The sequence below is a fragment of the Lissotriton vulgaris genome, chromosome 1_1, assembly GCF_964263255.1.
Source record: "Lissotriton vulgaris chromosome 1_1, aLisVul1.2, whole genome shotgun sequence".
Lineage (NCBI taxonomy): Eukaryota > Metazoa > Chordata > Amphibia > Caudata > Salamandridae > Lissotriton > Lissotriton vulgaris.
Window position 1 is genome coordinate 1,370,021,527 of NC_141685.1, and position 22,933 is coordinate 1,370,044,459.

General features: G+C 41.7%; 7 non-coding genes across 7 annotated transcripts; all 7 read right to left on the bottom strand.

Annotated features, from left to right (window-relative positions):
• Window positions 1-2,021: 2,021 nt before the first annotated feature.
• On the bottom strand, window positions 2,022-2,103 carry TRNAS-AGA (transfer RNA serine (anticodon AGA)). The gene has a single exon. It is a non-coding gene; the product is annotated as a tRNA-Ser (tRNA).
• Window positions 2,104-6,541: 4,438 nt separating this feature from the next.
• Window positions 6,542-6,613, bottom strand: TRNAH-GUG (transfer RNA histidin (anticodon GUG)). The gene has a single exon. It is a non-coding gene; the product is annotated as a tRNA-His (tRNA).
• Window positions 6,614-13,784: 7,171 nt separating this feature from the next.
• Window positions 13,785-13,866, bottom strand: TRNAS-AGA (transfer RNA serine (anticodon AGA)). Its single transcript has one exon. It is a non-coding gene; the product is annotated as a tRNA-Ser (tRNA).
• A 1,498-nt stretch (window positions 13,867-15,364) lies between these two features.
• Window positions 15,365-15,436, bottom strand: TRNAH-GUG (transfer RNA histidin (anticodon GUG)). Its single transcript has one exon. It is a non-coding gene; the product is annotated as a tRNA-His (tRNA).
• Window positions 15,437-18,306: 2,870 nt separating this feature from the next.
• Window positions 18,307-18,378, bottom strand: TRNAH-GUG (transfer RNA histidin (anticodon GUG)). Its single transcript has one exon. It is a non-coding gene; the product is annotated as a tRNA-His (tRNA).
• Window positions 18,379-19,666: 1,288 nt separating this feature from the next.
• Window positions 19,667-19,748, bottom strand: TRNAS-AGA (transfer RNA serine (anticodon AGA)). Its single transcript has one exon. It is a non-coding gene; the product is annotated as a tRNA-Ser (tRNA).
• Window positions 19,749-21,244: 1,496 nt separating this feature from the next.
• TRNAH-GUG (transfer RNA histidin (anticodon GUG)) lies at window positions 21,245-21,316 on the bottom strand. The gene has a single exon. It is a non-coding gene; the product is annotated as a tRNA-His (tRNA).
• Between the last annotated feature and the right edge of the window lie 1,617 nt (window positions 21,317-22,933).

Below are 22,933 nucleotides of genomic sequence, written 5' to 3' on the forward strand. Positions count from 1 at the left end.
GTTAAGGTTAGCCAAGAACATCGTAATGTGGAAATGAAATTGTACATGATATGAAACTGTTCTTTTAATGTTTTAATTTTGTTTCATATTTTAATAAATACGGCCGGGAGGGTAACTCCCTCCCGCCTTCCAAAAGTTCAGAACCGTTTCCGTATTCCCATTCTTGGGGATTGTGTTGAGAGGGGGTGGCGGGTATCTCAGCCATATGGAAAGGGGCGACCACTCGGTCCCCCCGAACGTATGGTGGAGTACCCCGATCCCCCCGGGAAGCCATTTTGGGCGGGAGGCGAGTCTTGGCTGGTATGCCCGAAGCGGCGTAGCCAGGGCGCGCCTTTTCCCGCCCAAGAGTGGGTTGTCCTAGACACCGAAGCCGCTAGCCACGCCCCGGAGGCGGATTGGAGGTGGGTCCACGCCCGCCCGAAGAAGGATAAAAGTAGCGACGAGCCAAGAAAGCATCCTCTTGTTCCTGTGCTCTGAAGCTGCACCTCCCTGTTGCACGTGAGCTCGAGACGGAACGAAGAGCCAATTTTGACCCACCCACCAGCCCCTGATGACAGCGAGTTGTTTGAATAAAGTCGTGTGACGTGGTATTGTTTTTCTTACAGGTTGTTCTGAATAAAGTTGGTGATTTGGTATGCAATAAAGTTGATAATCTTCTTTTCAGCATGTTTATTCAAAAGTAGTTGCACCAGAGTTGAACAGTGATGTTCTGTAGAATTAATACTTTGAATGGTTAGGTATAATTGTTTTTCTCCTCTTTAGCCTTAGATTGTCGTATTTATTTGGTCGGGCGGTAAGGTCATGATCGGTGAGCAGTAATTGGAAGATCCCTAGAGGTGGGGGTGTCACCCATTACGGATGGGAGCGCCCGTGGGGAGGCGGCCATTGGCCCCTCAACGGGGAGGCGGTCCCCTCTAAGGATGGGGACGCCGAAAGAGAAGGCGGCCATAGGCCCCTCCCTGGGGAGGAGGGGCTGGAGGGCCTCTCCTGGGAATTTCCCGGGGCCAGGACATCTGCGACGGCAGATGTGGTAAGTTGTGTGGGGAGGAGGGGGGTCTACGCTACCTTCTAGACACCTCACACGAGTCCTCGGACGACCACTAAGATGGCGTCGAGTTAACATGGGGCCCCCGTCAAGACAAGGGAAATTGGAAATAGGCACAAAGGTGTAGTCCTCTGTGCGACCGCCCCTCACAAGTGAGGGGGGAGTTCTGGGTTAGGGATCTGACACCGGTTACGACCTTGCCGTTGGCCCGTAATGTTAGGATGTACAATTTCAATTTTTAGAAATGCATTTGCAGGATGTTTAGTAACGGCTAGGAGAACCTTTGTATTAGAGATGTGTTAAGGTTAGCCAAGAACATCGTAATGTGGAAATAAAAATTGTACATGATATGAAACTGTTATTTTAATGTTTTAATTTTGTTTCATGTTTTAATAAATACGGCCGGGAGGGTAACTCCCTCCCGCCTTCCAAAAGTTCAGAACCGTTTCCGTATTCCCATTCTTGGGGATTGTGTTGAGAGGGGGTGGCGGGTATCTCAGCCATAAGGAACAGTTACACATCTAAGAAAAGGGAAAGAAAAGACTAGGAAAAAACACAGAAAGAGCTTGTAGATGAAATTCTCTTCCAGGAACAGCAGGTTAAGAGAAATTACACAGGGAGCAGTTAAGCTTGTAACACGGGGGAGAATAGAAAAGAAAATGCAGTTTTATGAAGTGTGTTTGCCTAATCCAGCTAGCACTTTTATTTTATTTCTCTATTTGCTTCTTTTATTGGTAAAGTAAGTTTCAAGTGCATGCACAGGTATGACCGAGAGAGCCAGGGTATAATAATTTGAAGCGTTTGCACCAGCGCTAATGAAGGACGAGAGTTATAGCAAAGATATGAAAGGGGGAGCGATAATAAATATGTGATATGGCAATAGTGACACCAAAATAAGCCACCTATTTATAAAACTGACATGGAAGAAATACTAAAGGTTAACTTCTGAAATTGTAGCCTGTGTTAAAAAGATTCTCGTTGTCGGCAGGATTCGAACTTGCGCGGGGAGACCCCAATGGATTTCTAGTCCATCGCCTTAACCACTCGGCCACAACAACTGACTGTAAGACGTGTGCACATAATCTGTATGCGTTTTCAAGGTGTCCCACAGCAAATTCCTGATTTTCTGCAATGCACTTTTTAAAAATAATGTTTTTTTCAGCAGGCACATTCTCTCCTAAAAACAAAAATTGCATGCGTATATCTCTAGTTTGGAATACCATAGGCTTGCATGCATACTCTCATGGGTCACTCAAGTTTTTTGGACCCTATTGCACTCTGTTTTCGTGCTGCTTTTAGTATATGGCCCATATTACAGAAGTCTACCATCTTTGAGTATTTGAGGCTCCTTTGTAAGTGCTTTGTATTTTTTCCTTGAAGAGCTATATAATAAAGGGGTCCGGGAAAGATTGCATTTATGGAAGATAAAAGAAGGCCCACTTGTCTCACCAAATGCTGTAGAGAAACCTGATGTTTTACTCATGTTATCCTTAGTTCGTTTTTGTTAGACCTTGCATTCTTAAGGTGGTCCCAACCCCACCTTATTGCTTTTCACCTCCGCATTTTGATGTATCTTTTTGTTGGCCTTAGGACTCTGATCACTTTATCGCTACTAATCAGTGCTGAAGTGCACGTGCTTCTTCCCTAATCATGTGTATAATTGGAGTATACCTGACTGACAGATTTAATTTACTTGAAAGCCCCTTGTAAAGTGGTATACCATATACCCAGGGACTGATTGTGCCGCCCAAAGAAATAGCATTTCAAACCTGTCTCAAGCCTGCTACTGCAGTGCCTGTGCTGCAGTGTACTGCCACTTCGACTTGGCATTTAAAACTACTTGCCAAGCCTTAAACTCTAATTTTATTACATATCAGTAACCCCTAAGGTAGGCCCTAAGTAGTCCTAGGGGCATCATGCTATGCAAGTAAAAGGTAAGACATGCACTGTGGTAGTTTGTATGTCCTAGTAGTATCAAACAGTCTATTACATTTTTCACTTCTGTGAGGTCTGCCCCTCTCATAGGTTAGCATTGGGTATTCCCTTATACTTTTTGGGGGGTAATTCCATATCAGAGAGGAGAAGCTTTATTTATTTATTGATAAATCCTATCTACTGGTGAGGTTGGATTTAATCTTACTATTGTATAAATGCCATTTTTAGAGAGTGAGCATTTCTCTGCACTTACTGCTCAATTTGCATGAAAACCTGTCTTCAATTGACGTCTGGATTGGGCTGCGAGACAGCTACATATGTGCATTCCCTGTAGACAGCCACAACACAGGTCACTCAACTGCAACTGCATTCATCTGCATTCTGATTGGCCTGGGGGAGAGCTCCGCTCCCCTTACCGCAAATATGTTCAAGAACGATAATTTATGTCAGTAAGTACAGTATACCTACATCTTATAATCATGTGTGTTTAAATAATTTGTCGTTAGATCGTTTAAATATTGAAAAGGATCTGTTTTAATAGACATTTTACAAAAACAACTGGTACATTTGGGAATTCTGTAAAGGAAAAACCCAACTGCCGTGACATTGCCAACCACAATGCCGTGACTCGGATTCGAACCAAGGTTGCTGCGGCCACAACGTAGAGTACTAACCACTATACGATCACGGCGAGCTACTTGGGCTCAATAATGTACAGTGACATGAAGAAATTATAATTCGGAATCACTCAGGGCTACTCCTGTGATAGGCTGAATGTGTTCATTGCTTCCTCATTCCTTATACAAAGGCTTTATCTCCTCAGTGGTTGATAGGCTGAAACCGTTTCCTGGCCGCCTGCTTGTGAACTGGCAGGAGTCAAAGATCACACATACACTGGTGGGCCTGTGATGGGACACCAATGCAGAGAAACACACCTGGCGCAGATATTCTATTCTGTTTATTAGACCTGCATCTCCCCTGTACCTCCTCAAGCCATCTGTATGTGAAGCAAGAAAGAGTTAAGGAACGGTCCATCTACACTTTTATTGGGAGGATGCTGCCGTGAGCTCCTCCCAGCTAATCACACAAACAGCAGTAAAGCAAGATAACTACACAGTTAGGGGGGACTGCATGGTTAGGTTTTTGAGGAATTATTGAAACTGACCTCAGTGACCCATAATCAGAGCTGTGGCTAATGACTGCATGCCTAATTATGATGAAGCAAGCACCATGGCTCGTAGGGGCCCCACAACACACTTTTCTTAGCTCATTGAATTAAAGTATAAACTTCTGCCATGTGTGAGTGGTAAAGGCTTGTTAATTTTGTTGCTTTTCAAATTCACGTCTGACAACAAGACGAAGGAACATTGGGGCATCAGACGCTTTGGAAAGTAGCCACCAACCGCAGAGAAAGAGAGAAAGAGGGAAAAGACAGTATGAGGTGTGGAGAAAACAGCAGCAGGTACAAGGAGCTCAAATGAGATTAATGGCGCCTAAATAGAGCACGTAAAGGAACAGTTACAAATCTAAGAAAAGGGAAAGAAAAGACTAGGAAAAAACACAGAAAGAGCTTGTAGATGAAATTCTCTTCCAGGAACAGCAGGTTAAGAGAAATTACACAGGGAGCAGTTAAGCTTGTAACGCGGGGGAGAATAGAAAAGAAAATGCAGTTTTATGAAGTGTGTTTGCCTAATCCAGCTAGCACTTTTATTTTGTTTCTCTATTTGCTTCTTTTATTGGTAAAGTAAGTTTCAAGTGCATGCACAGGTATGACCGAGAGAGCCAGGGTATAATAATTTGAAGCGTTTGCACCAGTGCTAATGAAGGACGAGAGTTATAGCAAAGATATGAAAGGGGGAGCGATAATAAATATGTGATATGGCAATAGTGACACCAAAATAAGCCACCTATTTATAAAACTGACATGGAAGAAATACTAAAGGTTAACTTCTGAAATTGTAGCCGATGTTAAAAAGATTCTCGTTGTCGGCAGGATTCGAACTTGCACGGGGAGACCCCAATGGATTTCTAGTCCATCGCCTTAACCACTCGGCCACAACAACTGACTGTAAGTCATGTGCACATAATCTGTATGCAAGTTTTCAAAGTGTCCCACAGCAAATTCCTGATATTCTGCAATGCACTTTTTAAAAATAATGTTTTTTTCAGCAGGCACATTCTCTCCTAAAAACAAAAATTGCATGCGTATATCTCTAGTTTGGAATACCATAGGCTTGCATGCATACTCTCATGGGTCACTCAAGTTTTTTGGACCCTATTGCACTCTGTTTTCGTGCTGCTTTTAGTATATGGCCCATATTACAGAAGTCTACCATCTTTGAGTATTTGAGGCTCCTTTGTAAGTGCTTTATATTTTTTCCTTGAAGAGCTATATAATAAAGGGGTCCGGGAAAGATTGCATTTATGGAAGATAAAAGAAGGCCCACTTGTCTCACCAAATGCTGTAGAGAAACCTGATGTTTTACTCATGTTTTCCTTAGTTCGTTTTTGTTAGACCTTGCATTCTTAAGGTGGTCCCAAAACTACCTTATTGCTTTTCACCTCCGCATTTTGCTGTATCTTTTTGTTGGCCTTAGGACTCTGATCACTTTATCGCTACTAATCAGTGCTGAAGTGCACGTGCTTCTTCCATAATCATGTGTATAATTGGAGTATACCTGACTGACAGATTTAATTTACTTGAAAGCCCCTTGTAAAGTGGTATACCATATACCCAGGGACTGATTGTGCCGCCCAAAGAAATAGCATTTCAAACCTGTCTCAAGCCTGCTACTGCAGTGCCTGTGCTGCAGTGTACTGCCACTTCGACTTGGCATTTAAAACTACTTGCCAAGCCTTAAACTCCAATTTTATTACATATCAGTAACCCCTAAAGTAGGCCCTAAGTAGTCCTAGGGGCATCATGCTATGTAAGTAAAAGGTAAGACATGTACTGTGGTAGTTTGTATGTCCTAGTAGTATCAAACAGTCTATTACATTTTTCACTACTGTGAGGTCTGCCCCTCTCATAGTTTAGCATTGGGTATTCCCTTATACTTTTTGGGGGGTAATTCCATATCAGAGAGGAGAAGCTTTATTTATTTACTGATAAATCCTATCTACTGGTGAGGTTGGATTTAATCTTACTATTGTATAAATGCCATTTTTAGAGAGTGAGCATTTCTCTGCACTTACTGCTCTATTTGCATGAAACCCTGTCTTCAATTGACGTCTGGATTGGGCTGCGAGACAGCTACATATGTGCATTCCCTGTAGACAGCCTCAACACAGGTCACTCAACTGCAACTGCATTCATCTGCATTCTGATTGGCCTGGGGGAGAGCTCCGCTCCCCTTACCGCAAATATGTTCACGAACGATAATTTATGTCAGTAAGTACAGTATACCTACATCTTATAATCATGTGTGTTTAAATAATTTGTCGTTAGATCGTTTAAATATTGAAATGGATCTGTTTTAATAGACATTTTACAAAAACAACTGGTACATTTGGGAATTCTGTAAAGGAAATACCCAACTGCCGTGACAATGCCAACCACAATGCCGTGACTCGGATTCGAACCGAGGTTGCTGCAGCCACAACGCAGAGTACTAACCACTATACGATCACGGCAAGCTACTTGGGCTCAATAACGTACAGTGACATGAAGAAATTATAATTCGGAACACTCAGGGCTACTCCTGTGATAGGCTGAATGTGTTCATTGCTTCCTCATTCCTTATACAAAGGCTTTATCTCCTCAGTGGTTGATAGGCTGAAACCGTTTCCGGGCCGCCTGCTTGTGAACTGGCAGGAGTCAAAGATCACACATACACTGGTGGGCCTGTGATGGGACACCAATGCAGAGAAACACACCTGGCGCAGATATTCTATTCTGTTTATTAGACCTGCATCTCCCCTGTACCTCCTCAAGCCATCTGTATGTGAAGCAAGAAAGAGTTAAGGAACGGTCCATCTACACTTTTATTGGGAGGATGCTGCCGTGAGCTCCTCCCAGCTAATCACACAAACAGCAGTAAAGCAAGATAACTACACAGTTAGGGGGGACTGCATGGTTAGGTTTTTGAGGAATTATTGAAACTGACCTCAGTGACCCATAATCAGAGCTGTGGCTAATGACTGAATGCCTAATTATGATGAAGCAAGCACCATGGCTCGTAGGGGCCCCACAACACACTTTTCTTAGCTCATTGAATTAAAGTATAAACTTCTGCCATGTGTGAGTGGTAAAGGCTTGTTAATTTTGTTGCTTTTCAAATTCACGTCTGACAACAAGACGAAGGAACATTGGGGCATCAGACGCTTTGGAAAGTAGCCACCAACCGCAGAGAAAGAGAGAAAGAGGGAAAAGACAGTATGAGGTGTGGAGAAAACAGCAGCAGGTACAAGGAGCTCAAATGAGATTAATGGCGCCTAAATAGAGCATGTAAAGGAACAGTTACAAATCTAAGAAAAGGGAAAGAAAAGACTAGGAAAAAACACAGAAAGAGCTTGTAGATGAAATTCTCTTCCAGGAACAGCAGGTTAAGAGAAATTACACAGGGAGCAGTTAAGCTTGTAACACGAGGGAGAATAGAAAAGAAAATGCAGTTTTATGAAGTGTGTTTGCCTAATCCAGCTAGCACTTTTATTTTATTTCTCTATTTGCTTCTTTTATTGGTAAAGTAAGTTCAAGTGCATGCACAGGTATGACCGAGAGAGCCAGGGTATAATAATTTGAAGCGTTTGCACCAGCGCTAAAGAAGGACGAGAGTTATAGTAAAGATATGAAAGGGGGAGCGATAATAAATATGTGATATGGCAATAGTGACACCAAAATAAGCCACCTATTTATAAAACTGACATGGAAGAAATACTAAAGGTTAACTTCTGATATTGTAGCCGATGTTAAAAAGATTTGCGTTGTCGGCAGGAGTCGAACCTGAGCAGGGAGACCCCAATGGATTTCTAGTCCATCGCCTTAACCACTCGGCCACAACAACTGACTGTAAGGCGTGTGCACATAATCTGTATGCAAGTTTTCACGGTGTCCCACAGCAAATTCCTGATATTCTGCAATGCACTTTTTAAAAATAATGTTTTTTTCAGCAGGCACATTCTCTCCTAAAAACAAAAATTGCATTGGTATATCTCTAGTTTGGAATACCATAGGCTTGCATGCATACTCTCATGGGTCACTCAAGTTTTTTGGACCCTATTGCACTCTGTTTTCGTGCTGCTTTTAGTATATGGCCCATATTACAGAAGTCAACCATCTTTGAGTATTTGAGGCTCCTTTGTAAGTGCTTTATATTTTTTCCTTGAAGAGCTATATAATAAAGGGGTCCGGGAGAGATTGCATTTATGGAAGATAAAAGAAGGCCCACTTGTCTCACCAAATGCTGTAGAGAAACCTGATGTTTTACTCATGTTATCCTTAGTTCGTTTTTGTTAGACCTTGCATTCTTAAGGTGGTCCCAACCCCACCTTATTGCTTTTCACCTCCGCATTTTGCTGTATCTTTTTGTTGGCCTTAGGACTCTGATCACTTTATCGCTACTAATCAGTGCTGAAGTGCACGTGCTTCTTCCCTAATCATGTGTATAATTGGAGTATACCTGACTGACAGATTTATTTTACTTGAAAGCCCCTTGTAAAGTGGTATACCATATACCCAGGGACTGATTGTGCCGCCCAAAGAAATAGCATTTCAAACCTGTCTCAAGCCTGCTACTGCAGTGCCTGTGCTGCAGTGTACTGCCACTTCGACTTGGCATTTAAAACTACTTGCCAAGCCTTAAACTCCAATTTTATTACATATCAGTAACCCCTAAGGTAGGCCCTAGGTAGTCCTAGGGGCATCATGCTATGTAAGTAAAAGGTAAGACATGTACTGTGGTAGTTTGTATGTCCTAGTAGTATCAAACAGTCTATTACATTTTTCACTACTGTGAGGTCTGCCCCTCTCATAGGTTAGCATTGAGTATTCCCTTATACTTTTTGGGGGGTAATTCCATATCAGAGAGGAGAAGCTTTATTTATTTATTGATAAATCCTATCTACTGGTGAGGTTGGATTTAATCTTACTATTGTATAAATGCCATTTTTAGAGAGTGAGCATTTCTCTGCACTTACTGCTCTATTTGCATGAAAACCTGTCTTCAATTGACGTCTGGATTGGGCTGCGAGACAGCTACATATGTGCATTCCCTGTAGACAGCCACAACACAGGTCACTCAACTGCAACTGCATTCATCTGCATTCTGATTGGCCTGGGGGAGAGCTCCGCTCCCCTTACCGCAAATATGTTCAAGAACGATAATTTATGTCAGTAAGTACAGTATACCTACATCTTATAATCATGTGTGTTTAAATAATTTGTCGTTAGATCGTTTAAATATTGAAATGGATCTGTTTTAATAGACATTTTACAAAAACAACTGGTACATTTGGGAATTCTGTAAAGGAAAAACCCAACTGCCGTGACATTGCCAACCACAATGCCGTGACTCAGATTCGAACCGAGGTTGCTTCGGCCACAACGCAGAGTACTAACCACTATACGATCACGGCGAGCTACTTGGGCTCAATAACGTACAGTGACATGAAGAAATTATAATTCGGAACACTCAGGGCTACTCCTGTGATAGGCTGAATGTGTTCATTGCTTCCTCATTCCTTATACAAAGGCTTTATCTCCTCAGTGGTTGATAGCCTGAAACCGTTTCCGGGCCGCCTGCTTGTGAACTGGCAGGAGTCAAAGATCACACATACACTGGTGGGCCTGTGATGGGACACCAATGCAGAGAAACACACCTGGCGCAGATATTCTATTCTGTTTATTAGACCTGCATCTCCCCTGTACCTCCTCAAGCCATCTGTATGTGAAGCAAGAAAGAGTTAAGGAACGGTCCATCTACACTTTTATTGGGAGGATGCTGCCGTGAGCTCCTCCCAGCTAATCACACAAACAGCAGTAAAGCAAGATAACTACACAGTTAGGGGGGACTGCATGGTTAGGTTTTTGAGGAATTATTGAAACTGACCTCAGTGACCCATAATCAGAGCTGTGGCTAATGACTGAATGCCTAATTATGATGAAGCAAGCACCATGGCTCGTAGGGGCCCCACAACACACTTTTCTTAGCTCATTGAATTAAAGTATAAACTTCTGCCATGTGTGAGTGGTAAAGGCTTGTTAATTTTGTTGCTTTTCAAATTCACGTCTGACAACAAGACGAAGGAACATTGGGGCATCAGACGCTTTGGAAAGTAGCCACCAACCGCAGAGAAAGAGAGAAAGAGGGAAAAGACAGTATGAGGTGTGGAGAAAACAGCAGCAGGTACAAGGAGCTCAAATGAGATTAATGGCGCCTAAATAGAGCATGTAAAGGAACAGTTACAAATCTAAGAAAAGGGAAAGAAAAGACTAGGAAAAAACACAGAAAGAGCTTGTAGATGAAATTCTCTTCCAGGAACAGCAGGTTAAGAGAAATTACACAGGGAGCAGTTAAGCTTGTAACACGGGGGAGAATAGAAAAGAAAATGCAGTTTTATGAAGTGTGTTTGCCTAATCCAGCTAGCACTTTTATTTTATTTCTCTATTTGCTTCTTTTATTGGTAAAGTAAGTTTCAAGTGCATGCACAGGTATGACCGAGAGAGCCAGGGTATAATAATTTGAAGCGTTTGCACCAGCGCTAATGAAGGACGAGAGTTATAGCAAAGATATGAAAGGAGGAGCGATAATAAATATGTGATATGGCAATAGTGACACCAAAATAAGCCACCTATTTATAAAACTGACATGGAAGAAATACTAAAGGTTAACTTCTGAAATTGTAGCCGATGTTAAAAAGATTCTCGTTGTCGGCAGGATTCGAACCTGAGCAGTGAGACCCCAATGGATTTCTAGTCCATCGCCTTAACCACTCGGCCACAACAACTGACTGTAAGGCGTGTGCACATAATCTGTATGCAAGTTTTCACGGTGTCCCACAGCAAATTCCTGATATTCTGCAATGTACTTTTTAAAAATAATGTTTTTTTCAGCAGGCACATTCTCTCCTAAAAACAAAAATTGCATTGGTATATCTCTAGTTTGGAATACCATAGGCTTGCATGCATACTCTCATGGGTCACTCAAGTTTTTTGGACCCTATTGCACTCTGTTTTCGTGCTGCTTTTAGTATATGGTCCATATTACAGAAGTCTACCATCTTTGAGTATTTGAGGCTCCTTTGTAAGTGCTTTATATTTTTTCCTTGAAGAGCTATATAATAAAGGGGTCCGGGAAAGATTGCATTTATGGAAGATAAAAGAAGGCCCACTTGTCTCACCAAATGCTGTAGAGAAACCTGATGTTTTACTCATGTTATCCTTAGTTCGTTTTTGTTAGACCTTGCATTCTTAAGGTGGTCCCAACCCCACCTTATTGCTTTTCACCTCCGCATTTTGCTGTATCTTTTTGTTGGCCTTAGGACTCTGATCACTTTATCGCTACTAATCAGTGCTGAAGTGCACGTGCTTCTTCCCTAATCATGTGTATAATTGGAGTATACCTGACTGACGGATTTAATTTACTTGAAAGCCCCTTGTAAAGTGGTATACCATATACCCAGGGACTGATTGTGCCGCCCAAAGAAATAGCAATTCAAACCTGTCTCAAGCCTGCTACTGCAGTGCCTGTGCTGCAGTGTACTGCCACTTCGACTTGGCATTTAAAACTACTTGCCAAGCCTTAAACTCCAATTTTATTACATATCAGTAACCCCTAAGGTAGGCCCTAGGTAGTCCTAGGGGCATCATGCTATGTAAGTAAAAGGTAAGACATGTACTGTGGTAGTTTGTATGTCCTAGTAGTATCAAACAGTCTATTACATTTTTCACTACTGTGAGGTCTGCCCCTCTCATAGGTTAGCATTGGGTATTCCCTTATACTTTTTGGGGGGTAATTCCATATCAGAGAGGAGAAGCTTTATTTATTTATTTATAAATCCTATCTACTGGTGAGGTTGGGTTTAATCTTACTATTGTATAAATGCCATTTTTAGAGAGTGAGCATTTCTCTGCACTTACTGCTCTATTTGCATGAAAACCTGTCTTCAATTGACGTCTGGATTGGGCTGCGAGACAGCTACATATGTGCATTCCCTGTAGACAGCCACAACACAGGTCACTCAACTGCAACTGCATTCATCTGCATTCTGATTGGCCTGGGGGAGAGCTCCGCTCCCCTTACCGCAAATATGTTCAAGAACGATAATTTATGTCAGTAAGTACAGTATGCCTACATCTTATAATCATGTGTGTTTAAATAATTTGTCGTTAGATCGTTTAAATATTGAAAAGGATCTGTTTTAATAGACATTTTACAAAAACAACTGGTACATTTGGGAATTCTGTAAAGGAAAAACCCAACTGCCGTGACATTGCCAACCACAATGCCGTGACTCGGATTTCGAACCGAGGTTGCTGCGGCCACAACGCAGAGTACTAACCACTATACGATCACGGCGAGCTACTTGGGCTCAATAACGTACAGTGACATGAAGAAATTATAATTCGGAACACTCAGGGCTACTCCTGTGATAGGCTGAATGTGTTCATTGCTTCCTCATTCCTTATACAAAGGCTTTATCTCCTCAGTGGTTGATAGGCTGAAACCGTTTCCTGGCCGCCTGCTTGTGAACTGGCAGGAGTTAAAGATCACACATACACTGGTGGGCCTGTGATGGGACACCAATGCAGAGAAACACACCTGGCGCAAATATTCTATTCTGTTTATTAGACCTACATCTCCCCTGTACCTCCTCAAGCCATCTGTATGTGAAGCAAGAAAGAGTTAAGGAACGGTCCATCTACACTTTTATTGGGAGGATGCTGCCGTGAGCTCCTCCCAGCTAATCACACAAACAGCAGTAAAGCAAGATAACTACACAGTTAGGGGGGACTGCATGGTTAGGTTTTTGAGGATTTATTGAAACTGACCTCAGTGACCCATAATCAGAGCTGTGGCTAATGACTGCATGCCTAATTATGATGAAGCAAGCACCATGGCTCGTAGGGGCCCCACAACACACTTTTCTTAGCTCATTGAATTAAAGTATACACTTCTGCCATATGTGAGTGGTAAAGGCTTGTTAATTTTGTTGCTTTTCAAATTCACGTCTGACAACAAGACGAAGGAACATTGGGGAATCAGACGCTTTGGAAAGTAGCCACCAACCGCAGAGAAAGAGAGAAAGAGGGAAAAGACAGTATGAGGTGTGGAGAAAACAGCAGCAGGTACAAGGAGCTCAAATGAGATTAATGGCGCCTAAATAGAGCACGTAAAGGAACAGTTACACATCTAAGAAAAGGGAAAGAAAAGACTAGGAAAAAACAGAGAAAGAGCTTGTAGATGAAATTCTCTTCCAGGAACAGCAGGTTAAGAGAAATTACACAGGGAGCAGTTAAGCTTGTAACACAGGGGAGAATAGAAAAGAAAATGCAGTTTTATGAAGTGTGTTTGCCTAATCCAGCTAGCACTTTTATTTTATTTCTCTATTTGCTTCTTTTATTGGTAAAGTAAGTTTCAAGTGCATGCAAAGGTATGACTGAGAGAGCCAGGGTATAATAATTTGAAGCGTTTGCACCAGCGCTAATGAAGGACGAGAGTTATAGCAAAGATATGAAAGGGGGAGCGATAATAAATATGTGTTATGGCAATAGTGACACCAAAATAAGCCACCTATTTATAAAACTGACATGGAAGAAATACTAAAGGTTAACTTCTGAAATTGTAGCCGATGTTAAAAAGATTCTCGTTGTCGGCAGGATTCGAACTTGCGCGGGGAGACCCCAATGGATTTCTAGTCCATCGCCTTAACCACTCGGCCACAACAACTGACTGTAAGTCGTGTGCACATAATCTGTATGCAAGTTTTCAAAGTGTCCCACAGCAAATTCCTGATATTCTGCAATGCACTTTTTAAAAATAATGTTTTTTTCAGCAGGCACATTCTCTCCTAAAAACAAAAATTGCATGCGTATATCTCTAGTTTGGAATACCATAGGCTTGCATGCATACTCTCATGGGTCACTCAAGTTTTTTGGACCCTATTGCACTCTGTTTTCGTGCTGCTTTTAGTATATGGCCCATATTACAGAAGTCTACCATCTTTGAGTATTTGAGGCTCCTTTGTAAGTGCTTTATATTTTTTCCTTGAAGAGCTATATAATAAAGGGGTCCGGGAAAGATTGCATTTATGGAAGATAAAAGAAGGCCCACTTGTCTCACCAAATGCTGTAGAGAAACCTGATGTTTTACTCATGTTATCCTTAGTTCGTTTTTGTTAGACCTTGCATTCTTAAGGTGGTCCCAACCCTACCTTATTGCTTTTCACCTCCGCATTTTGCTGTATCTTTTTGTTGGCCTTAGGACTCTGATCACTTTATCGCTACTAATCAGTGCTGAAGTGCACGTGCTTCTTCCCTAATCATGTGTATAATTGGAGTATACCTGACTGACAGATTTAATTTACTTGAAAGCCCCTTGTAAAGTGGTATACCATATACCCAGGGACTGATTGTGCCGCCCAAAGAAATAGCATTTCAAACTTGTCTCAAGCCTGCTACTGCAGTGCCTGTGCTGCAGTGTACTGCCACTTCGACTTGGCATTTAAAACTACTTGCCAAGCCTTAAACTCCAATTTTATTACATATCAGTAACCCCTAAGGTAGGCCCTAAGTAGTCCTAGGGGCATCATGCTATGCAAGTAAAAGGTAAGACATGTACTGTGGTAGTTTGTATGTCCTAGTAGTATCAAACAGTCTATTACATTTTTCACTACTGTGAGGTCTGCCCCTCTCATAGGTTAGCATTGGGTATTCCCTTATACTTTTTGGGGGGTAATTCCATATCAGAGAGGAGAAGCTTTATTTATTTATTGATAAATCCTATCTACTGGTGAGGTTGGATTTAATCTTACTATTGTATAAATGCCATTTTTAGAGAGTGAGCATTTCTCTGCACTTACTGCTCTATTTGCATGAAAACCTGTCTTCAATTGACGTCTGGATTGGGCTGCGAGACAGCTACATATGTGCATTCCCTGTAGACAGCCACAACACAGGTCACTCAACTGCAACTGCATTCATCTGCATTCTGGTTGGCCTGGGGGAGAGCTCCGCTCCCCTTACCGCAAATATGTTCAAGAACGATAATTTATGTCAGTAAGTACAGTATACCTACATCTTATAATCATGTGAGTTTAAATAGTTTGTCGTTAGATCGTTTAAATATTGAAATGGATCTGTTTTAATAGACATTTTACAAAAACAACTGGTACATTTGGGAATTCTGTAAAGGAAAAACCCAACTGCCTTGACATTGCCAACCACAATGCCGTGACTCGGATTCGAACCGAGGTTGCTGCGGCCACAACGCAGAGTACTAACCACTATACGATCACGGCGAGCTACTTGGGCTCAATAATGTACAGTGACATGAAGAAATTATAATTCGGAACACTCAGGGCTACTCCTGTGATAGGCTGAATGTGTTCATTGCTTCCTCATTCCTTATACAAAGGCTTTATCTCCTCAGTGGTTGATAGGCTGAAACCGTTTTCTGGCCGCCTGCTTGTGAACTGGCAGGAGTCAAAGATCACACATACACTGGTGGGCCTGTGATGGGACACCAATGCAGAGAAACACACCTGGCGCAGATATTCTATTCTGTTTATTAGACCTGCATCTCCCCTGTACCTCCTCAAGCCATCTGTATGTGAAGCAAGAAAGAGTTAAGGAACGGTTCATCTACACTTTTATTGGGAGGATGCTGGCGTGAGCTCCTCCCAGCTAATCACACAAACAGCAGTAAAGCAAGATAACTACACAGTTAGGGGGGACTGCATGGTTAGGTTTTTGAGGAATTATTGAAACTGACCTCAGTGACCCATAATCAGAGCTGTGGCTAATGACTGCATGCCTAATTATGATGAAGCAAGCACCATGGCTCGTAGGGGCCCCACAACACACTTTTCTTAGCTCATTGAATTAAAGTATAAACTTCTGCCATGTGTGAGTGGTAAAGGCTTGTTAATTTTGTTGCTTTTCAAATTCACGTCTGACAACAAGACGAAGGAATATTGGGGCATCAGACGCTTTGGAAAGTAGCCACCAACCGCAGAGAAAGAGAGAAAGAGGGAAAAGACAGTATGAGGTGTGGAGAAAACAGCAGCAGGTACAAGGAGCTCAAATGAGATTAATGGCGCCTAAATAGAGCACGTAAAGGAACAGTTACAAATCTAAGAAAAGGGAAAGAAAAGACTAGGAAAAAACACAGAAATAGCTTGTAGATGAAATTCTCTTCCAGGAACAGCAGGTTAAGAGAAATTACACAGGGAGCAGTTAAGCTTGTAACACGGGGGAGAATAGAAAAGAAAATGCAGTTTTATGAAGTGTGTTTGCCTAATCCAGCTAGCACTTTTATTTTATTTCTCTATTTGCTTCTTTTATTGGTAAAGTAAGTTTCAAGTGCATGCACAGGTTTGACCGAGAGAGCCCGGGTATAATAATTTGAAGCGTTTGCACCAGCGCTAATGAAGGACGAGAGTTATAGCAAAGATATGAAAGGGGGAGCGATAATAAATATGTGATATGGCAATAGTGACACCAAAATAAGCCACCTATTTATAAAACTGACATGGAAGAAATACTAAAGGTTAACTTCTGAAATTGTAGCCGATGTTAAAAAGATTCTCATTGTCGGCAGGATTCGAACCTGCGCGGGTAGACCCCAATGGATTTCTAGTCCATCGCCTTAACCACTCGGCCACAAAAACTGACTGTAAGGCGTGTGCACATAATCTGTATGCAAGTTTTCACGGTGTCCCACAGCAAATTCCTGATATTCTGCAATGCACTTTTTAAAAATAATGTTTTTTTCAGCAGGCACATTCTCTCCTAAAAACAAAAATTGCATGCTTATATCTCTAGTTTGGAATACCATAGGCTTGCATGCATACTCTCATGGGTCACTCAAGTTTTTTGGACCCTATTGCACTCTGTTTTCGTGCTGCTTTTAGTATATGGCCCATATTACAGAAGTCTACCATCTTTGAGTATTTGAGGCTCCTTTGTAAGTGCTTTATATTTTTTCCTTGAAGAGCTATATAATAAAGGGGTCCGGGAAAGATTGCATTTATGGAAGATAAAAGAAGGCCCACTTGTCTCACCAAATGCTGTAGAGAAACCTGATGTTTTACTCATGTTATCCTTAGTTCGTTTTTGTTAGACCTTGCATTCTTAAGGTGGTCCCAACCCCACCTTATTGCTTTTCACCTCCGCATTTTGCTGTATCTTTTTGTTGGCCTTAGGACTCTGATCACTTTATCGCTACTAATCAGTGCTGAAGTGCACGTGCTTCTTCCCTAATCATGTGTATAATTGGAGTATACCTGACTGACGGATTTAATTTACTTGAAAGCCCCTTGTAAAGTGGTATACCATATACCCAGGGACTGATTGTGCCGCCCAAAGAAATAGCAATTCAAACCTGTCTCAAGCCTTCTACTGCAGTGCCTGTGCTGCAGTGTACTGCCACTTCGACTTGGCATTTAAAACTACTTGCCAAGCCTTAAACTCCAATTTTATTACATATCAGTAACCCCTAAGGTAGGCCCTAGGTAGTCCTAGGGGCATCATGCTATGTAAGTTTAAGGTAAGACATGTACTGTGGTAGTTTGTATGTCCTAGTAGTATCAAACAGTCTATTACATTTTTCACTACTGTGAGGTCTGCCCCTCTCATAGGTTAGCATTGGGTATTCCCTTATACTTTTTGGGGGGTAATTCCATATCAGAGAGGAGAAGCTTTATTTATTTATTGATAAATCCTATCTACTAGTGAGGTTGGATTTAATCTTACTATTGTATAAATGCCATTTTTAGAGAGTGAGCATTTCCCTGCACTTACTGCTATATTTGCATGAAAACCTGTCTTCAATTGATGTCTGGATTGGGCTGCGAGACAGCTACATATGTGCATTCCCTGTAGACAGCCACAACACAGGCCACTCAACTGCAACTGCATTCATCTGCATTCTGATTGGCCTGGGGGAGAGCTCCGCTCCCCTTACCGCAAATATGGTCAAGAATGATAATTTATGTCAGTAAGTACAGTATACCTACATCTTATAATCATGTGTGTTTAAATAATTTGTCGTTAGATCGTTTAAATATTGAAAAGGATCTGTTTTTATTAGACATTTTACAAAAACAACTGGTACATTTGGGAATTCTGTAAAGGAAAAACCCAACTGCCGTGACATTGCCAACCACAATGCCGTGACTCGGATTCGAACCGAGGTTGCTGCGGCCACAACGCAGAGTACTAACCACTATACGATCACGGCGAGCTACTTGGGCTCAATAACGTACAGTGACATGAAGAAATTATAATTCGGAACACTCAGGGCTACTCCTGTGATAGGCTGAATGTGTTCATTGCTTCCTCATTCCTTATACAAAGGCTTTATCTCCTCAGTGGTTGATAGGCTGAAACCGTTTCCTGGCCGCCTGCTTGTGAACTGGCAGGAGTCAAAGATCACACATACACTGGTGGGCCTGTGATGGGACACCAATGCAGAGAAACACACCTGGCGCAGATATTCTATTCTGTTTATTAGACCTGCATCTCCCCTGTACCTCCTCAAGCCATCTGTATGTGAAGCAAGAAAGAGTTAAGGAACGGTCCATCTACACTTTTATTGGGAGGGTGCTGCCGTGAGCTCCTCCCAGCTAATCACACAAACAGCAGTAAAGCAAGATAACTACACAGTTAGGGGGGCTGCATGGTTAGGTTTTTGAGGATTTATTGAAACTGACCTCAGTGACCCATAATCAGAGCTGTGGCTAATGACTGCATGCCTAATTATGATGAAGCAAGCACCATGGCTCGTAGGGGCCCCACAACACACTTTTCTTAGCTCATTGAATTAAAGTATAAACTTCTGCCATGTGTGAGTGGTAAAGGCTTGTTAATTTTGTTGCTTTTCAAATTCACGTCTGACAACAAGACGAAGGAACATTGGGGCATCAGACGCTTTGGAAAGTAGCCACCAAGCGCAGAGAAAGAGAGAAAGAGGGAAAAGACAGTATGAGGTGTGGAGAAAACAGCAGCAGGTACAAGGAGCTCAAATGAGATTAATGGCGCCTAAATAGAGCACGTAAAGGAACAGTTACAAATCTAAGAAAAGGGAAAGAAAAGACTAGGAAAAAACACAGAAAGAGCTTGTAGATGAAATTCTCTTCCAGGAACAGCAGGTTAAGAGAAATTACACAGGGAGCAGTTAAGCTTGTAACACGGGGGAGAATAGAAAAGAAAATGCAGTTTTATGAAGTGTGTTTGCCTAATCCAGCTAGCACTTTTATTTTATTTCTCTATTTGCTTCTTTTATTGGTAAAGTAAGTTTCAAGTGCATGCACAGGTATGACCAAGAGAGCCAGGGTATAATAATTTGAAGCGTTTGCACCAGCGCTAATGAAGGACGAGAGTTATAGCAAAGATATGAAAGGGGGAGCGATAATAAATATGTGATATGGCAATAGTGACACCAAAATAAGCCACCTATTTATAAAACTGACATGGAAGAAATACTAAAGGTTAACTTCTGAAATTGTAGCCGATGTTAAAAAGATTCTCGTTGTCGGCAGGATTCGAACCTGCGCAAGGAGACCCCAATGGATTTCTAGTCCATCGCCTTAACCACTCGGCCACAACAACTGACTGTAAGGTGTGTGCACATAATCTGTATGCAAGTTTTCAAGGTGTCCCACAGCAAATTCCTGATATTCTGCAATGCACTTTTTAAAAATGTTTTTTTCAGCAGGCACATTCTCTCCTAAAAACAAAAATTGCATGCGTATATCTCTAGTTTGGAATACCATAGGCTTGCATGCATACTCTCATAGATCACTCAAGTTTTTGGGACCCTATTGCACTCTGTTTTCGTGCTGCTTTTAGTATATGGCCCATATTACAGAAGTCTACCATCTTTGAGTATTTGAGGCTCATTTGTAAGTGCTTTATATTTTTTCCTTGAAGAGCTATATAATAAAGGGGTCCGGGAAAGATTGCATTTATGGAAGATAAAAGAAGGCCCATTTGTCTCACCAAATGCTGTAGAGAAACCTGATGTTTTACTCATGTTATCCTTAGTTCGTTTTTGTTAGACCTTGCATTCTTAAGGTGGTCCCAACCCTACCTTATTGCTTTTCACCTCCGCATTTTAATGTATCTTTTTGTTGGCCTTAGGACTCTGATCACTTTATCGCTACTAATCAGTGCTGAAGTGCACGTGCTTCTTCCCTAATCATGTGTATAATTGGAGTATACCTGACTGACAGATTTAATTTACTTGAAAGCCCCTTGTAAAGTGGTATACCATATACCCAGGGACTGATTGTGCCACCCAAAGAAATAGCATTTCAAACCTGTCTCAAGCCTGCTACTGCAGTGCCTGTGCTGCAGTGTACTGCCACTTCGACTTGGCATTTTAAACTACTTGCCAAGCCTTAAACTTCAATTTTATTACATATCAGTAACCCCTAAGGTAGGCCCTAGGTAGTCCTAGGGGCATCATGCTATGTAAGTAAAAGGTAAGACATGTACTGTGGTAGTTTGTATGTCCTAGTAGTATCAAACAGTCTATTACATTTTTCACTACTGTGAGGTCTGCCCCTCTCATAGGTTAGCATTGGGTATTCCCTTATACTTTTTGGGGGGTAATTCCATATCAGAGAGGAGAAGCTTTATTTATTTATTGATAAATCCTATCTACTGGTGAGGTTGGATTTAATCTTACTATTGTATAAATGCCATTTTTAGAGAGTGAGCATTTCTCTACACTTACTGCTCTATTTGCATTGAAACCTGTCTTCAATTGACGTCTGGATTGGGCTGTGAGACAGCTACATATGTGCATTCCCTGTAGACAGCCACAACACAGGTCACTCAACTGCAACTGCATTCATCTGCATTCTGATTGGCCTGGGGGAGAGCTCCGCTCCCCTTACCGCAAATATGTTCAAGAACGATAATTTATGTCAGTAAGTACAGTATACCTACATCTTATAATCATGTGTGTTTAAATAATTTGTCATTAGATCGTTTAAATATTGAAAAGGATCTGTTTTTAATAGACATTTTACAAAAACAACTGGTACATTTGGGAATTCTGTAAAGGAAAAACCCAACTGCCGTGACATTGCCAACCACAATGCCGTGACTCGGATTCGAACCGAGGTTGCTGCGGCCACAACGCAGAGTACTAACCACTATACGATCACGGCGACCTACTTGGGCTCAATAACGTACAGTGACATGAAGAAATTATAATTCGGAACACTCAGGGCTACTCCTGTGATAGGCTGAATGTGTTCATTGCTTCCTCATTCCTTATACAAAGGCTTTATCTCCTCAGTGGTTGATAGGCTGAAACCGTTTCCTGGCCGCCTGCTTGTGAACTGGCAGGAGTCAAAGATCACACATACACTGGTGGGCCTGTGATGGGACACCAATGCAGAGAAACACACCTGGCGCAGATATTCTATTCTGTTTATTAGACCAGCATCTCCCCTGTACCTCCTCAAGCCATCTGTATGTGAAGCAAGAAAGAGTTAAGGAACGGTCCATCTACACTTTTATTGGGAGGATGCTGCCGTGAGCTCCTCCCAGCTAATCACACAAACAGCAGTAAAGCAAGATAACTACACAGGTATGGTTAAGTTTTTGAGGAATTATTGAAACTGACCTCAGTGACCCATAATCAGAGCTGTGGCTAATGACTGAATGCCTAATTATGATGAAGCAAGCACCATGGCTCGTAGGGGCCCCACAACACACTTTTCTTAGCTCATTGAATTAAAGTATAAACTTCTGCCATGTGTGAGTGGTAAAGGCTTGTTAATTTTGTTGCTTTTCAAATTCACGTCTGACAACAAGACGAAGGAACATTGGGGCATCAGACGCTTTGGAAAGTAGCCACCAACCGCAGAGAAAGAGAGAAAGAGGGAAAAGACAGTATGAGGTGTGGAGAAAACAGCAGCAGGTACAAGGAGCTCAAATGAGATTAATGGCGCCTAAATAGAGCACGTAAAGGAACAGTTACAAATCTAAGAAAAGGGAAAGAAAAGACTAGGAAAAAACACAGAAAGAGCTTGTAGATGAAATTCTCTTCCAGGAACAGCAGGTTAAGAGAAATTACACAGGGAGCAGTTAAGCTTGTAACACGGGGGAGAATAGAAAAGAAAATGCAGTTTTATAAAGTGTGTTTGCCTAATCCAGCTAGCACTTTTATTTTATTTCTCTATTTGCTTCTTTTATTGGTAAAGTAAGTTTCAAGTGCATGCACAGGTATGACCGAGAGAGCCAGGGTATAATAATTTGAAGCGTTTGCACCAGCGCTAATGAAGGACGAGAGTTATAGCAAAGATATGAAAGGGGGAGCGATAATAAATATGTGATATGGCAATAGTGACACCAAAATAAGCCACCTATTTATAAAACTGACATGGAAGAAATACTAAAGGTTAACTTATGAAATTGTAGCCGATGTTAAAAAGATTCTCGTTGTCGGCAGGATTCGAACCTGCGCGGGGAGACCCCAATGGATTTCTAGTCCATCGCCTTAACGCCTCGGCCACAAAAACTGACTGTAAGGCGTGTGCACATAATCTGTATGCAAGTTTTCAAGGTGTCCCACAGCAAATTCCTGATATTCTGCAATGAACTTTTTAAAAATAATGTTTTTTTCAGCAGGCACATTCTCTCCTAAAAACAAAAATTGCATGCGTATATCTCTAGTTTGGAATACCATAGGCTTGCATGCATACTCTCATGGGTCACTCAAGTTTTTTGGACCCTATTGCACTCTGTTTTCGTGCTGCTTTTAGTATATGGCCCATATT